This window comes from Gymnoscopelus braueri, assembly GCF_963280865.1.
Source record: "Gymnoscopelus braueri genome assembly, chromosome: 19".
NCBI classification, from domain to species: Eukaryota; Metazoa; Chordata; class Actinopteri; order Myctophiformes; family Myctophidae; genus Gymnoscopelus; species Gymnoscopelus braueri.
Genome location: NC_137621.1, coordinates 5,403,326 through 5,420,143, shown reverse-complemented (window position 1 = coordinate 5,420,143; position 16,818 = coordinate 5,403,326). Strand labels below are relative to the sequence as shown.

Below are 16,818 nucleotides of genomic sequence, written 5' to 3'. Positions count from 1 at the left end.
CTTAATCAGCACACTAAAAAAAATATCTGAAAACATTATAGGTTAGAAATAAGGAACTTGGTAACAAACATTCTGCACAGTGGCCATCTCTACTCTGTCTGACTGGTTAGACTGGAATGAGATGATTTGTGGCCGTGATACTCAATATTAATGACTGGAGATTGACAGCTGGGCAAATATGACAAAAATACAGTGAATTTCACTACATGTGCAACCATTCACTCACATCGCCTGACACACACACACGCACACGCACACACACGTGCACGCATGCATGCACACACGCATGCACACACACCTACTGCCTGACAGTCAGAACAGTGTCCCCTGTATCAGTCTGGTGTGAATGTTAAATTTTAATTGGCACATTCACCTTGCTGCCACACATTGACACAAACCTCTGAGTGATGAAAGGTTTTTAAAATCATCCTAGCTGTCAGTTTGTACCACATCATGGTCAAACTGCCAGGAACTCAAACTCAAAGTTGGACCCACACACAGAACCCAAAGTCAAACACCAAACTAAGGAAACACAGAATAGACTTAATGTTGACCTTTACTAGGACAGACAACGTACTACCGCTGTTGTCGGGTAGAAACTTCCCATCTCCATATTCTAACATTTTGTGTTTCTTTTTGGGGAAATTAACGCCCTATTTGATCATACTACAGCGTCACACTAAATAAAAGCATCAAAAGTAGCAGATCTACAAGCTTGAAACGCATCACTTCGCACCGCGTTTCAAGCTTGTAGATCTGCTACTGTTGCTGTTTTTTTTTATTTGAATCCTGAAAAGTAACAGTTTTGGACATAATGAGGTTTCCAACTGACAGAGACGATAATACACACACCATACAGGAGCACACACTCAAATACAACATAACACAACTGGAACAAACACTCTGACAACAACAGAGAAGCTGACATACACACTAATAGTCCAGCAATGAAAGAACATAGCAAGAAAGTATATGTATATGCTATCCTTGTCCCTTTTATGCCCATATATGGGGATCTCTGTATCTGTCAGTCCTTGTCCCCTCTATGCCCATATATGGAGATCCCTGATGTCATGAGTATGTGGCCCATATATGGGCATGCCCCCTTTATTTCCTATATATGGAGCTGAATGATTTGTTTGCGTCTGATGCCATGACGACACATAGGGGTTAGACAACACACTCCATATTTGGGCGTAGCCAATTAGAACATACATAAGATATTCCATATTCATCATTACCCACATTTCTCATTTGTTTTCTTTTCAATTTATTCTGATCCTTGTTATCGGAAACTCCCCATATCGTCGCTGTCAGTAAGAAACCTCATATGTCCTTGAATATCTATCATGACGTGCTAGGGGAGGCCTGGTTGAAGTGGTAGTGTGTGTGTGTGGGTTTCATGAATAATCAACCAATGAAAAGTATTTACAAGAGACTATGAGCTTATGAGTTGATGAATTGAATGCATAGGACCACAATGGAAACAAGTCCCCTTGACTTGTTTGTGTTATCCTTTTAGCCCAAATGGCTGACTGTTTACATTTCTGTCTAATAATCAATCAATCAATGATTAAATAATAACTGCATTGGATCCTTTGGGACACGGGTTCTTCCTGAAAGGTAACAATTTTGAATATACGAGGTTTCCACCCGACACCGACAATATTATTTCATTTGAATTAAATACAGTAAAATCCTAATCATTCCATTCCCATAGCTTTGACCAGTTATAGGTCATGTAGAATAATTTGTACCGTTGTATCTTTGAGGCACGTCTCTCGTAAGCAGTGGGCGTCAGTTCAGCAAAAGCTAAGGTATGGCAAGGTTAGGGTTGCTAACTCCCAGAGATATAAAATAAGGGACACATATCCTCGCCGCACGCCCGAACACTCTTTTTTTTTATGGCACCTGCCATACCTTGCCATACCCAATTGACGCTCCTACTCGTAAGTTCCGAGATTAACACAGTACGTTACGTATTAAATGGCTGCAGCATCTCTATGCCACTTCAAACTAAATAAACAACCATATGTGACTGATTTTGAATAGAGCTGAGACATCTACGAGTTTTGCATTATATATATTTTTTTCCTATCATATGAAAGCAGGGAATCATAGCTACAAATTGAATTGGTTGTGCTATTATGAACTCGAGGACCACACAAGTCTGGAAAGATTTAAGTCAGGCGCAATGCAAGTTGGGAATGCATGCTCTACCCGGTTATGCAATACCCATACCCGTTGTCAGAGTACATGTTGTACTCGTCCGTTTGTCTGTGTCCTTTTATGCCCATGTATGAAGATTTCTGCATCTGTCTATCTGTGTGTCCCTTTTATGGGGATTTGTGGGTTCATCAATAATTTTTTGGAGATCCGCTGATCCGACCGACTCTCAGCTCAGTGTCACACACCGAGGTTGAAGTCGATCAGTCAGATTGTATTCGAGATATACAAAAGTTCCCTTTTTTTTCTCTCCTGTTTGTACATCACAAGTCCAGTTTTACAGGCTTTTTGATTGGCCTTGTGGATCTTCTCAGCACGGGTTTATCTGGGGTTGTTAGAAGACTGCTCCCTCCTGACCACTTCTTTAGGCGATTCTCCATTTCTTCCTCGTTGGGACAAGGACGGACGTTCTCCGTCTCATGTGTCTCCAGCATCTTCTTGTCCGGCTGCTGCTGCTCCTGTTTCAACTCTTCCAACTCCCCCAACAGCTGCACATCCTCATCAAATACCTCTCCTGGAGATTGAAATACCTCCTCTGGAGCTTTAAATACCTCTCCTGGAGATTGAAATACCTCCCCTGGAACTTCGAATACCTCTCCTGGAGATTCAAATACCTCCCCTGGAGCTTCAAATACCTCTCCTGGAGATTCAAATACCTCTCCTGGAGATTCCTGGTTCTCCTCTGTCTCTCTGAGGTTCTGAATCATTGCTGCCTCTTGTTGGCTACTAAGTTCCATTCGTCCTCCTTCTGCCCCACCAAATATCTTCTCACGGAACGTCTTCAGGCCGTTAAGCAAAGAAGCCATTTATTTAGCCGTTGGAACACACTTCAGTCTTCTAGTTAAGTAAGCTACTTTAAGTCTTGTGCAGTGAGTGGTCTGACATTTTATATTGTTCGGCTGTGATGTACCCCTGTCGTCACGATGAGGTCACAATGAATCATTTGTGCCCAAACATAGAGATCTGTGTCAGAGACGTTCAAATATGGAGTGCACTGCACGCACTCTGGTCCTCGGCGATACACGCTCCAAGTTTGAAGTCGAGCGTACCGCGGTTATTGAGATATGTGGCACTGGTCTACACAGACCGGTGTCACATCCGGTCTACTCAGGTGTACTCAGGAACGATGCAAATTGTAAATGTCCCACCGGGTTTGCAATACTCGTTGTACCCGTTGGTCTGCCAGGGTACCTTTTATGCCCATATATGGAAAGCATATGCCTATATGGGCATGGCCATGTAGAGGCATATCGGTCGGATCGTCGGTTCTGGACAACCGGATCTCCACATATGCCTATATATGGGCGTATCGGTCGGATCGGCGGTTCTGGACAACCAGATCTCCATTATATGCCTGTACAGTATAAGGGCATATCGGTCGGATCGACGATCAAGTCGGAAACAATCCATGTCCCACCTGGTTATGCAATACCTGTTGTACCCGTTGTTAGAGTACCTTGCTTTTGTACCCGTCTGTCTGTCTGTGTCTCTTTTATGCCCATATTTGGAGATCTCTGTATCTGTCTGTCTGCTTGTGTTCCTTTTATGCCCATATTTGGAGTTCCCTGATGTCATCAGTATATGCCCATATATGGCCATGCCTATGTATGGGCATAGCGGTTAGATCGGCGGTTCTGGACAACCAGATCTCCATATACTGTATGCCTATATAAGGGCATATTGGTTGGATCGGCGGTTCTGGACAACTGCCTATACGACCAACTTGATGCAGGGCACTTGCACTCCCTCGGGTCGTCAGTGGCGCAGATTTTGAAGTTGGCCGGTCGGACGGTTCTCGAGATACATACAAACTCAGTGGTAAAAATGTTTTTACTTAAGTAAAAGTATCAATACCACAATGTAGAATTACTCCATTACAAGTAAAAGTCTGGATTTGAACATTTACCTGAGTAAAAGTACCAAAGTATTGGCATCAAAATATACTTAAAGTAAAGAAAGTAGAAGTAATCATTATGCAGAATGTCCCATTTTAATGTCCCCATTTTGAATATTGGATAGAGCCGTGACCCCCAGGGGTCCTTGTGTAGTGTATATATTCCAGTGTATATATGCCCAGAGATCCGGTTGTCCAGAACTGCCGATCCAACCGAAATGCCTATATATTGGGTGTATGGAATTCTGTCTGTGTTGCTATTAAGCCCATAAATGGAGATATCTGTCTGCCTTTATCCCATTTATGCTTAGCCTATATGAAGATCCTAAGCAACCATTTATGGGGATTTGCTGTTTCCTGTTATCACAATTGTTTCAGAATGGATGGATGGATGGATTTGTTTTCATAGGTTTGACATCCACAGACAAGTGAAACAGCCTCAGTCTCTAGAGGGAACAGATAAGGACAGACAGACACAGGATTCATTTGACAGCCCAGTGCTGTTTGTTTTCTCCTTTAGTCAATGATTCATCCGCTCCTTTCTCTCTGTCGTTCTTTCTTTCTTTTTCTTTCCGATGGGGTCGCCAAAAAAATCCCTCATAATATGGGCTTGTGGTATTAAAAAGTTTGAGAACCCCTGATCTATCCCATCCATACTGTAACAGAGAGAAAAATATTCCTGTGAGACATAAGGAGACCACAATGCCACCGCGGACACTGAAGCAGGAACGGGCAGAGCCTCGGGAAGACCTGACGGAGCCACGGGAGGAACTCCTGGACATGCCTGAGCAGGAGGTGATGACCAGGGAGTCCAGGAGCCGGGCGCTGCCGGCCAGCTACAGACAAAGGTGGACTCCCCAGGAAAGTGGGCTTGTTCCATTGGAGGGACCCCTGCCTCGGGATATAGCCTTCAGACAATATGTCAAGAGGTGTCACGACGCTCAGATCCCTTACCGCTCCAAGGAAGCCTTCAGGAGACAGCTGGAACGCATGAAGAATGCGCAGTAAGCCACGTATTTTTCCTATTTTAGGGCCCTGAGGCAGGCCGTCTTGTTTTGTTTTCTCCCCAACCTTTTGTTTTACTCCATGTCACCTGAGGTAGGTTATTTTGTTTAGCTTTTTCCCCAACCTTTTGTTTTACCCCTAGTCACCTGAGGCAGGTCATTTTGTTTTGCTTTCTCCTATTTATTTATTTATTTATTTTTGATATTGTGTTTGTGTTGGTAAAAAAATTATAAAAAAATCACAAATAAAAAAAAATCCCCCCACATGGACACTGCCTTGACGTGGCGTGGGGGCTTGCGTGCCTCTGTGAGTAACATCACAGACATCACAGTCTGTGATGTTACTCACAGAGGCCAGACTAAAGAGTCCACTAAAACGGTTACATGTCGGCTTTCCGACATGTCGCCTTTCCGACGGTTACTAACCCTATACCTAACCCTAACCCTAACCCTAACCGCACGTGGAAGCCACTAGTCGGAGTGGTGAGATGTCGGAGTGGAAGGCAGTTCCCCACTAAAACAAGTGTCACTGCTAGGGAACAATATTCCCTATACGTTTTCATCGGTCTGAGCAACAACTCAAACCCCCTGAGGGCAACTACTGACTTGGTACACTATGGCCACTTGACACTAGCCTGGTAAACTCCTCCCTCCGGAAAAATCATTTCCATTTGTTTTTAGAAGTTAATTTAATTTTAAGATATCGTTTGGATAGAATTTAGTTTGTTTAAATCCATATATGTAGTCAATTAATCATGGCAGAGCCTATTCAAATTCAGAGAACCGGCAGGGGCGGGCAGTGACACGTATGTATCCGAATAAAGCAACCTATTTTCGGCATGGCCCCTTCAAAAGTACCCTTGTGTCATACTTGGTTGGGGATAGGGAAAATGAGCTGCTGATTGGCTGAAGGGGATCGAACTGCTGATTGGCTGAAGGGGTTGTCAGTCAACTGTACTAATCCAGCCCAGCTCCCAAATTGCCCATACAGGCCTGTAGACCAGACACCTTCCTGAAATCAAATGCAAATGAGATTTCCGGAGGGAGGGGGGTTTACCAGGCTAACTTGACACCACCGGTCGAACCCTTAGATAATGACAAGTATTATGATTATTATTATGTGAACACTTGTAGGGGAATAAATGTTTGGTGTGTGTTCACACACACATTTTAAATTGTTTATGCCTAGCCAAAGGTACTGTAGAGTCGTGCTTGTCACTGTTGGATTCAGAAACGCTCTCATCCACGGCCCCCGTGCCCGTGCCCAAAAATCTGATCTACAAGCTCAGAGGGGCAAAGGCCGAAAAGAAAACGAAAAACGACGGCCGTTTCCAAGATTGTTTGGGGATTTTCTCTGAGACCAAAGGTTGGTCCGAAATGACCCCAACACCGTTGGATGGGGAACGTTCAGATCTTTTCTTTTACTCTCCGCACAACGCTGGAAAATACTCGTACCATTCCAAAATGGCGGCTTATTCAAATACAGCACACAGTATCTCCACAACCACATGTCGCTCAGAGATGAAACTTATACCCATGGATTCAGCATCGTCGATTTAGGGGGGGTAGCCAGAGTCTCAAAGCCCCTAATAAAAAGGGGGGGGAGACCCCTCCCTAACCTTTGAACTTGAGTACCTTGCACCATTGGATTCAGCATAGGCCTACTCAATCAGTATTGGTGGCCAGAGTCTCAGAGACCGTAGCTTAAAACAAAATGGAAGTCAAAGAGGTCCGGTCTAGGGTTAGGGTTAGGGTTCCTTCCCCCTCTCTCTCTCTCTCTCTCTCTCTCTCTCTCTCTCTCTCTCTCTCTCTCTCTCTCTCTCTCTTGCTGTTTCTTTCCATTCTGTCTTGTTCATGATCATGTTCTGGCATCCTGCGTCCTCACCTTACCCCGCTACACTCCTCCGCTCGCGTCTCCTCCGCACGTCGACCTGATGGATGAACTACCCGGTTCTCAGTCAAGGACACATTCATGTACAAATTTACATAACACACACACACACACACACACACACACACACGCACACACACGCACACGCACACGCACGCACACACACACACACACGCACACACTCACACACACCAATGTCTTCGTGCAGTCCAACTGTAACCTCATGTTTAACCCATTAAGACCCGATTCTACAAATGCCGAACTTTTTCGTGCCAAGGACCCCCAGAATGATATATATATATATATATTTGACCTCCCATCTGAAAATGTTCTGTGCCAGGGACCCCCAGAAGAGAACATTTGTTAAAAAACGAATTATAAATTATAAATAATTCTTCAAACACTTTCAAGATTTTTTATTTTTTTTAATAGCAGTTGTACAAGCTTGTGTTGTTCATCACATTGTGCCGAGCTGTGAGCTTGTAGGTCTGCTATTTTTTGAGAACCACCGTTCTCAAATCCCAAGAGTTTTCTGAGAAACGCATGTTGGAGAAGAAAAAAAAAAGGGGAAAAAAGTGTGTGTATTCGTTGTGAGTAATACAAAGAAAGACATTCCGTTGAATGAATCTGTTCCGTAAGAGGGATAATAAAGCCGTCATTATTGGAGAGAAGTTGATTTTGTTTTCCTTGTCCTGCCGTTCGCAGTTGCTGTGTATATAGCTCAAATCTAAAAATGACACAAAATGCTTTCCCGGTTTCAATGGGTTAATTCATAGTCCTTCATATACGGCAATGTCGCCTGTCGGAAATATAGCCGACCTACAAGTTCAAAACGCATAAAGATTAACTCTAAAATAAGCTTAAGTAGGCGCATGTTTTACCAAGCCTATTCGTTGTCTGTCTTATACTACAGCTCACCCCATCAATCAGCGCACCGGCGGATGTTAGCCTAGCATCAATCACTGTGCGTCGCGTTGCCATGTTGTTAGCCAACGTGTCTTAATCACAGCCGGACCAGTGTCTTGTCAGCCCGTAGGCCGGTATCGTACCTGTAGCACCACTTTACTTAACCGTATCATCGATCAACGCGTGTCGTGCGTCGCCTGAGTCGTCCCCATGTGTCTTTATCGTGCTATCGGATACGTTAGCTGTAGCATTTTACCATTTACAATTTGCTCTTATCCAGAGCGACTTACAATAAGCAAAGGAAAACACATACATCAAATGCAGAGAGACAGTGTGGTGCCGTAGCATCATGCACATTGTCTTCTGTATTCTGTAGGAATTATATATTGTATGATTACGCATCAGGCACGTCATTGACCCTGCATGGCACTGTTATGAATTATTTGATATTTTGTTTGTCATTCATTACATTGATAGAATATTGTGCCGTGGATATTAGTCCTAAAATGTCTTTGTAGGTCACTAATATCAAGGACTGTATGATTATTATTATTATTATTATTAGTCTGGTCATCTGTGGGTGTTCAGGTGATCGGACAAAAATAGCAAATACAAACTCATAGCACGGCTATGAGCTTGTAGATCTGCTATTTTTTGAACAATCGTGAAAATGTGTGCAAATCTTTGAAGATATAAAATCTTTGAATATACACGTGTGTTATGTTATGTTATATATGCATGGCTGAGTGTCGGCCACGGCTGCAAGCCAGGCAGCATGTTGTTTAACATGTGTCTTTATACAGACCCAGCCCTAGTATTATGGGATACAGTGTTGCCAAGTCTGCTTATTATAAGCGCCTTTCGGGCCTGTGATGTCGCTTGTGAATATTGGTATAGATGCAGGGTTGCGTTCTTGTTTCTAAAGTGTAGTTGCTTATTCGGGCTTGCTTCAGTTTAACCATTTTAACCTTATATACATCTGCTATTTAAAAATGTATAATATTGAAATAAATGCATATAAAAATAAATGTATATTAGCTTCACACATTCTTGAGAACCACTGCTCTAAAAACAAGAAGAGGCTATGCGCGTCATCGTACCCGGAAGTTATGCGCGAACGCCTACTGAGTGGCAAAAAAACTACTTTCTGGCCTTGACAGCCCATACATCCAAACAGAAAAGTCCTATCTGATTATATTTAACGACGTTAAACTCACCAACATGGCAGCTGTACGGAAAGCTTGAATTATCCTCTTTCTATCTGCAAATTTGTTGTTTAATAAAAATCCACCGTAGAGATCTTATGAGCTACTTTCTGTCAATACAAGTGTCAGAGTTTGGAAGCGCTCGTTTTCAATAACGCAACGTTGCTTATTTTGGGCTTGTTTGCATACGTCCTGGTATTAGCATTATGTCTTATATTAATACATTCAAATTGCATGTAATGTCAACGGGTGAGGTTCTCTTATAAGCCCCCCCCCCCCGAGGGTTTCTTACCTCACCGGCACAACAACTATCTGTCATCTTTCCCATGGAAAGAACTTCTATGCCTATGCACATATTCTGTTTGCAAATCAAATAAATCAAACAAATCAAATCAAACCGAAAAAAGAGTGGGGGGTAATTTGGGGGGGGGTAATGGTTGCTTGTTTCTCTCACAAAATCTGGCAACGCTGGCTGTAGAGGCAGAGCAGCATCACTAATCATAGCAAGGCGCTCCATGCTGCTATCTATACAGCGGCCTTGTCAGATGGAGACCGAGCTCAATTGATTTATTCTCCTGGTCTTTAAGCAGGGACCCGGCACAGATGTGTTCATATTCTGGACAACCTCTGCACATCTGCCTGTTATGAATATGTTTGACCCGCGCTATGAAAATCAATCACGTGTCACTGAGGCTTATCTCTGAGAGAAATGAGGTGTCCAGAGCCATCTGTGTCATTTTAAGATTTCTTTGGCTATTAAAAAAAATAGCAGATCTACAAGCTCGTGCCGCGCTACGAGCTTGTAGATCTGCTATTTTTGAAAAATCATGAAAATGTGTGCAAATCTTTGAATATAGATATACTTTTAACATTTTTAACTCCAATATTTGCTTCTGGGGGTCCCTGGAACAAAACATTTTGAGATGAGGGTCCGCGACCAAATATATATAATTTTGGGGGTCCTTGACATGAAAAAAAGGTGTTTGACCACCACTGATATAGCAACCAAACAACAAAAATGATATGTATTTGACGGCGGACCCCCATCTCAAAATATTTTGTTCCAGGGACCCACAGTAGAAAAGATTTGAGTTCAAAATGTTGGCTTTAAAAGAATATATATAATCAAAGATTTTGCACACATTTTCATTTGTTCCCGGTCTTAATGGATTAAAAGTTTTTTTTGGGGTCTTAATGGAAACATCGTTCATAATTTGTTAAAACTGGATGACACATTGGAATGTAGCGTGATATTCTACCGTAGAGTGTTTCAGAAGCATGGTTCAATATTAAACATGATGGCTTTTACAGGGGCCACTAGACCAATTATTTGTTTACCAACATTGAGACTGGATGCACAGGTGATTGTTTCATGCAATCAATTCTCAGCCTGTTGTTTTGGGGTGCGCTGGTTTCAGCACACCCCAACCCCCTCTTGTGTGTTGGCTGGTGCTGCGCGCCCTGGCGACACCTGACAGAATGGGTTTGACGCTTACAACCAGCGTGACATCGTCTGTTAAGGGGTCTATGTAACTGAACCCCGTGGTGGCGACTGTATTTTCTACATTTAACCCATTAAGACCTGAGGCCGCTTCTAAAAATGTTCTAAATCCTAACAGTTTTTCGGAACAAAATATAAAAAAAATCATTTGAACGATTTTTCAAAAATAGGAGATCTACAAGCTCATATCGCGGCACTCGGTGCCGCACTATGAGCTTGTATATCTGCTATTTTTGAATAGCCTAAAGAAATCAGAATACGGAATCAGAATACGTTTTATTGTCACATCACAGGTTTGAGATGAGATGATGATGATGATGAGATATACTTTATTAATCCCAAAAGGAAATGATGGCGTTAGAGCAGCACAATGTAACAAATAACCCACACGGAAAGAAAATATATGAACATATATGTCAATATATGGCAGGTATATGCCGAATATATGCCTCATATATGCCATATTCAGGTTCATATATGTGCATATATGTTGATATATAGGGAATATATGTCTCATATAGCTCATATATGAGACATATATTCCCTATATATCAACATATATGTCCACATATATGCCACAATCAGGTTCATATATTTGCATATATGTCATAAATTCCTACATATATGCCTACATATATAGCTAGTATATATCTGACTTTTTGCATATGTCATACATAATGCCTATATATAGCTCACTTTTTTATTTGCAAGGTAATATCCAAAGTTCTATATCTACGTATTTCCATTCAATGTAGATTGTGGTTTGTGGATTGTGGAAGATATGTATAAAGACAATATTGTTTAATTAGGTCTGCTGCTACTCTTATTAATTTTAAAACACAACTAAAGACCTTTCTGTTTTCCACTGCATTTGAGTTATTTCTCTCTTTTCTCTACACATTTTCTCTTTTCTCTAAATTACAGTCAGGTTATATTCTAACTGTTGAACATAGTTTTACAGTAATGTAAAGTATACATAACAATAATAATAATGATAATAATAATACATTTTATTTTTAACGCACTTTACATTTTTGGAAATCACAAAGTGCTACAGGGTTTATAAACAAAAGGCACAACAATTTAAAATGTTTTACTTGATGTGAACATAATCATCATTATCAGTTATTATTAGCATTATTAATTTTATCATTCAACTTCTTGTTTATGCCCCAAAATGACTGCTATACAGGTTTTGTAGCAATTTGTAGCAATTATAGAAATATTAGACCTTGATTGTCAAATGTTTAAGAATTTTCTAATCATACTACTTATAATAATTTATAAATATAATACTTTATTTTACGTAAAAATATTTTCAAAATATTACATTTTTTTTTACATTTTGGACAAAATAGCCAATTTTACATTGCGGTGTGCAGATATCCCATGCAGTGCCCGTTACTTACAGCAGTGGTTCTCAACCTTTTCAGGCCGAGATCCCCCAAAATAATTTGAACTGGGGACCCCCGCCCCAACCAATATGCACGTAGTAGTTGATGCATTTAGTTTGACTCCGTTCCACAGATCAATATTGTGAAAATAGCCGATCTACAAGCTCACAACAACGACTCGGTGGGTTATTTTTGCCTCTTTCTTATATTATTATTGGACAATTTGGCCAACGTTTGACCAGTTGTTTTAGTATACTTTGTTGATTACTTTTGATGCAGTAATGGTCTTTTTCTTTGCTTTCTTTTATATATATATTTTTTTTTTAGGTATTAAAAAGGTTACATAAATTGTTACTTCACTGTCATCTGGGGACCCCCCCAAAATCATGTTGGGGACCCCCCTCGGGGTCCCGACCCCACAGGTTGAGAACTACTACAATGACACATTACGTCATGCATCTGATGGCGGAGCCTATTCATTTTGAAACAGAGGAAGTAACGTCTGTCTGCTGAGCGAACATTTATTTACAAACCGGTTGCTTCCATGCTTCTACTCTACTAGATAACAGGTACGTTTAATTAGTTTATGGAATTAAAATGTTATCCAACTTGTTAGTATCGTAAATGTGCAGTTATATTTGTGTATTAGCCATGGATCACACGACGCTCGTCCGTCACGAGCGTCATGGCTGAACTTAGACCTGGTTTTTGCACGTTCTCCATTTAGAACCTGTACATCTACATAAACGTTCAGATTTTAAATATAAAGTGCTTACTCCATGGCCATGGATGTTACAAGTCTACTCGGGCACTCAGAAATACCCGTATTGTCTGTATTTTTCAATAAAAAGCATTTTAATTCGATCGGTGGCCATTTTCTCCGTATGTCCTTATGCGTTCAACTACGTGACCCTATCGGTTGGGAGGTGTACTGCACTCTGATACATTTTAAGTCTATGACACAATGGCCACCGATCGGATTAAAATGCTTTTCTATGAACAATCCGGAATATACGGATACTTACACCCACCCGAAGTGACTTTTAACATCCGTGGCCATGAGATAAGCACTTTATATTTGAAATATGAACGTTTATGTAGATGTAGGGCCGTAAATGGAGAAAGTGCAAAAACCAGGTTGAAGTTTCCTCATGACTGTCATGAATGTCGTGATTCGCTCGGGTCTAAAGCTTAAATTATGTTTCGTCGTAAGACACTGTTGCACGCCCAAAAATCACTGATCTACAAGCTCACAGCGACACATTGTGAGCTAGTAGATAAGGTTTTTGGGGCGTGTAACACAGTCTTAGACATGGCATTAGCATATTAATTTCCATGTGGTGCATATCAGTGTTTATTTCAGGTATAAATAATTCCACAACAGTGAAAGCTAATGTTGGCCTCATTTGTTTTGACTGTAATTAATTATTATCATATCTATGAATTTTGTTTGAAACCTACAGTACAAAGTACAATCATTTAATTAAGAGAAAGAGAGTAGGCTACAAATAGTACCAATGGATAAAACAAAATCAAATCAGCTGACAGATTTGGTAATCCGTTTTTTTTACTTAGTTTTGTTTTGCAGACAGTAGCTAACAAAAGCAGGTAATGTTTATCAGTGGTTCTCAAAGTGGGCTCCAGGGACCCCCAGGGGTCATTGGGGGGTTTCCAGGTGGTCCCCAGGTAAATGAGGTTATATAGCATCAAAATCAGTTTAACCACTTAAACCCTATAAATTGCCTATTTGAAAATAGCAGATCTACAAGGTGATGCGTGTGAGCTTGTAGATCAGCTATTAAAAAACTAAAAAACACTGTAAACAAACTGTGTGGAATATTTCTGAAACACTTTTGTAACTCAAATCTTGAGTCCTTAGCCAAGTACATAGACTACTAATTAGGGGGTCCTTGACGTGAACATGTTTGAGAACCACTGATTTGTACAACATTAATCATTAATCAGTTCTGCATTGTGAAACACTTTGCCAAATTCATCAGAAGAACTGAATGATGAGAAGGGGGCACGGTGGCGCAAATTATGAGCAATCTGATGAGTTAACATTACATTTTAAATTACTGACGCACAAATAATATCTGTCTATTTCTACTATCACAGATGCTGAAAGAAACACCTGGCTTGCAGTGAGCACTGATCACCAGTGCAAAGACTGGACACGAAGAAGTGCGAAGACGATTTTCAGGTGAGAAAAACATCTGCTGCTACGTGATGTCTCTACTTGCAATAGAGTCTGAGGATGTCTTTATTTTTTTATTACATGTTTGGATACCTTTTACTTTCGTTTGATACTTTTCTTTTTTGTTGTTTGACATTTTCCTCCTTTATAATTCTTAATACTATGTATGCAAATACAATTAATAGCTTGTACAAAAAATTATGCCACTCTTTTACACCAAGCTGTTACCCTCAACTGTTGAGCTGGGGTCAATGACTACGCATTTTTTATTTGTTTTTCTGTCTTTTAGGTGTTGGCGACAGCAGCAGTTGTTGAAAGGATAATGAAGCTTCCCGACTCGTCTAATTGTCTTAGGTAGTGTAAACTGTTTTTTTCTAATCTGTTTTAAAGCATTGCAAATACGGAGACAATATGGAGGTCATGTTTTAGTTTAACAATCTTTTGTTATGTGGAAAGCAACACAAACACTGTTAACATGCAAACCATATATGTCTAATTATGTTTAGGTGAAGTTCTCACAGCTACAAAATGGATGCTGAGCATTGAGGGTCCGGTCGTTGTGGCTCCACAGATCAACTTCCTGGCTGGACTGGCAGCTTTTCCAGTTATTACAACTTCACTCTGGTGCACAGGAGCATGCCTGTTACACACTGGAATTCATTCAAAGGTAACTTTCTGCTTGAAGTAGAACCATCATATGTAACTCGAAAAATGTGCTCTCTTGTAGAGCAGCTATGAGTGCACCTTTTCCATATGTGATTTGTGATTTCAGATGTTTCGTTGGGATCAACCCATTGGCGGTGGCACCAACACGACAAAGCTGCTCAGCCAGAAAAGTGGGTCTATCCTCCTGTCTCCTCCCTCCTGAAGCGATTGATGGACTTCCAATGGCTTTGAGTGAAAGTTATGTGCAAAACATTCATTTTCATTCATGCCTTTAATTTATTTGCGAAGCATATCTTATTGCTCTTTCTGGTAAACAACCTGTGCTGATAATCTGTTGTTCGTACAAGTGAAGTTCATGTGATGTCAAACATACCATGAGATCATTCGACAAGACAAACTTACATAATTCTATTATTATTATTATTATTATTATTATTATTACATAATTCTAAACAATAATTGTAAATATAGAAGGTGTCTTGGACTCATAAATGCACTCACTTTTCAGACAATTCAAAATAATTGCATGTTTATGAAAAAAAAAGAATAAACTAATAAAATAGATACTGTTTGAATAAAGGCTTTGGGCTATCAGCCGATAAACTCACAAGGAAACTCATGTACACTCATGTACAATTATCTGCCGAAAGGCAGATAATTGAAATTATTATTCCTGTCTAAGATCAACCAATTATTTTCTGTTGTGATTATGTTTAATTGAGATTTTGAATAAATGTTTAATAACTTCCAGATGTTGTGTTTTGTTTTATTTAATTCATGTAGGTATGCATATTTGTATTTATGTAGGTATACATATCCTTAACATACTGTATGTGTAAATAAACATATATGACCTATATTTAATATATATGTGTAAATATACATATATGACCTATATTTAGCATATATATATAATGCATATATGAAATTGGACCCCTACATATATGGGCATATATGCAGCATTCATATATATGCGCATATATGTGCATATATGCATATATATGTGCATATATGTTGAAAGACATATATGTAGGGGTCCAATTTCATATATGTGGCATATATGTTGAACATATATGTGGCAATATAGGTTCATATATTTTCTTTCCATGAAATAAGTAATAAACAGACAAACACTGATTTACGGCTGCAAATCAGTGGGTGAAATGTGTTTTTTCTGCAATCATTTTGTTGTTTTCGCGGGGAAGAAAGATGAATGTCAGAGAAAGGAATATCTACTTATATACAGTAGAAATAGCATAACAAACATAAACATAAACATATAGGTGCAAAAAGTAGCAGCATAACGGCAGGTCCACATAGTGAGTTAACATAGCATCACAATCATTTTTAACCACTCAGCTTTGGCTATTAAAAAATAGCAGATATACAAGCTCATAGCGCGGCACCGAGTGCCGCGCTATGAGCTTGTAGATCTGCTATTTTTGAAAATCCTTGGAAAAGGTGTGCATATCTTTGAATATTTATATTTTTTAAAGCGAAAATTAACTGAAATCTTTGCTTATGGGGGTCCCTGACACAAAACATTTTCAAATGAGGGTCCGCGGCCAAATGTATATCAATTTGGGGGTCCTTGGCATGAAAAAGGTTGAAAACCACCCAACCCTGGTGTCTCTATTATTGAACATTTCCCCAAACCTGTCCAAGTTGAAAGACTTCTCTAACGCATTGCAACGGGGATAGTTCTTGGCTGATACTGACAATAAGCCTCTCTTACCTATACTTATTGTGGTCCAGATAAAAACATATATATATATATATATATATCAAAGGGGCTTCCGATGCACATGGCCTCATGCATATCAAACCGGGGGTCCTTGAAATTAAAAACACACTTTTAGTGAACTGCTCATCTGCTCTCGTGTGTCAGTGTCAGTGTGTCAGTGACAATGACAGTGTGTCACTGTAATATTCAC

At 40.1% G+C, this 16,818-nt stretch overlaps 1 protein-coding gene and 1 long non-coding RNA gene across 2 annotated transcripts in view; one reads left to right on the top strand and one right to left on the bottom strand.

The window, feature by feature from the left end:
• The window catches only part of LOC308074168 (GTPase IMAP family member 8-like), a gene marked incomplete at both ends in the record, with an annotated part of 708,175 nt that overhangs the window by 529,212 nt on the left and 162,145 nt on the right, over positions 1-16,818 (bottom strand). The window lies entirely within an intron of this gene.
• Positions 12,486-14,854, top strand: LOC308075049. Its single transcript, XR_013932154.1, has 4 exons — positions 12,486-12,590; positions 14,140-14,224; positions 14,508-14,572; positions 14,725-14,854. It is a non-coding gene; the product is annotated as an uncharacterized lncRNA (long non-coding RNA).